Here is a 2,463-nt window from a genome sequence, read left to right as displayed (position 1 = left end):
TTTTAATTCCACATATAAGTGAAATCATACTGTATTATTTTTATCTTGTTTTTGAAGTACACGTACACACGTAAAATTACACATATATTAAGTGTGCCAAGAATTTTCACTAACCAAATACACCCACAACCATCAGATGGATCAAGGCATATGACATTACTTGCACTCCTTCATGTCCTGTCCTGGCTGGTACTCTTCCAAAGATCACTATCCTCCTGAATTTCTAATCGCACAGCTAAGTTTCTGCCGTTTTTTTCCTTACTTAAATGCAACCGAGACAGGATGCACTTTCTGTGTGATGACTTCTTTTGTTCAAAATAACATTTTATGATCTCCGCATTGCTGTGAAAAACTGCAGATCATCGATCCTCAATGTTGTCTGGTATTCCACTGTGTGAATGAACATGTATTTATCCATGCTATTCTTGATAGATATTTGGACTGTTTCCAGTTTGGGGCTATTATAAATAGAACACTATGAACATTCTTGCATAATCATTTAGTGATCGTATGTATGCATGTTTACTGATTATTTACCTAATAAAATTTTCTAGGTCATAGGATTCTTTAGGTTTTTAATGTTTCAAAAGTTGGTAATACTGGATAAATCTTCCATCTGAAAAAAAGTGATACTAAAGCTTGGGCATGCATAATCTACCAGTAGAGAGTTTGCAACAATGCTGAGGGTAAATTTACACATTGACGCAAAGCTACTTAAAGACTATAAGTTATCCAGAAGAAATAAGACTCCCAGGGTTTACTTTGAAAATCCAATCTAATTTACTTACTTCAAATGTCTTAACGATTACTTTTTAATGTGTGGCTGCATCATGGGTTGCTATATATTAAAAACACTGGCAAATTGATGGACATCAACGCTATGTTCCTACGCTAACATGACAAGACTGGATTTGGTATTTGATTTCTTAATTTTTCCCAAGAATTGGATAGACCATATTCACATCATTTCTTCTTCTTTTTTTAAATAACTTTCAATGAACCTGTGAACTATATGAAAGAAAAAGAAAACATGAAGAAAGTCATCTGTTTAAGTCTTCATACTGAAACTACTTTTTCCAAACTACTCTTAAAATGTCCAGTCTGATTAAAAACCAGAAATGTTCTCAAAACTGTGAAGCTGCTAGGACTCGACAGGAATTAACTCAATAGCATTTTTAGTAAGATAAACATTGCATCTGGGAAACAAAGTCTCCTGATGTTCAAAGCGTGATTAGCAATGCCCATATCTTGAAGGGACACTTTTGGTTTAAGTGCAGCTTCACCAGTATTTATGGTTTTATCATTTTCGGTAAATCACTCATACTGCTTCCTAGAATCACATCCCTTCGCAACATGAAGGGCCCTGAGAAACTAACCCTAATCCACCTCTCTCCTCCATGCCTATTTTACAGATGAGAAAACTGAAACTTAGACAAAGAAAGCGATTTCCCCAACCTCGACCAGCATATTTTTTTTAGCAAACCAGTGTTGGAAAACCTGTGAGTAGATCCCAGCTCTCTTTGCCTACCACACTCTTTTATACCTCTATTTATGGATATTAATTACTTCTTCTCACTATAGTAGATACCGACAGTACACACAACGTTCCAGATATTATACAACGTCTATACATAACCAAACATTCCTCGTCATACCTGAAAAGACCTCATATAAACTTAAACAAAATACTCATCACACATACACTTTAGTAAGGCAACCTAGTAAACATTTATTCTCTTATGCATTCATTCACTCAGCAAATACATTGAACATCAATTATATGCAAGGCATTGTACTTGGAATTTGGAAGAGAAAAATAATCAGCCAGTATATCTGACCTCAAAGGGTTTATAGATTTGTTGGGACTATGATCAAGAAAATGAATAACAGCAAACCAAGGAGATGAATGTTATGATGAAAATATATGCAAACTTTTATGGGGGTCGCCATATGAGGAGGTAGGGACTAAATCTGCCTGGCAACAAAAGGAATCATAAAGGGTTTCGCTGAGGAATTAGTGCTTGACCTGAATACTGAAGGATGAATAAGAAAGAAGCTTGCCAAGGGACGAGGACAATAGGAAAAAGGGAGAGCATATTCCTGACAGAGGTGACATCATATAAATCACAGCATGTGTGAGATCACAGAACAGATGTCAATCAAAATGCCTGGAATAGAGGGTGCCACATGAGTAGGTGACTAGAAAACTGAGTGGGGAAGATCACGATGGGCTTTGGGCTCTATTCCATCGATAAAGCAGAACCCCAAGGACATTTTAAGGGGTAGACAAGATGCAAATTTTGTTTCAGGAAGATCACTTCAGCTGTGGCATAGAGACACATTCATAGGTTAGAAAAAAGAAACTGGAGGGACAGATCAGTTGAGGAGAACTGAGATATGATAGTGGCTTGATTTAATCTGAGAAAAGCAATTGTTAAAATAGGCGACACACACGATGAAGAC

The sequence above is a fragment of the Pteropus alecto genome, unplaced genomic scaffold (assembly GCF_000325575.1).
Source record: "Pteropus alecto unplaced genomic scaffold, ASM32557v1 scaffold275, whole genome shotgun sequence".
NCBI lineage: Eukaryota > Metazoa > Chordata > Mammalia > Chiroptera > Pteropodidae > Pteropus > Pteropus alecto.
This window is presented reverse-complemented; position numbering follows the sequence as displayed.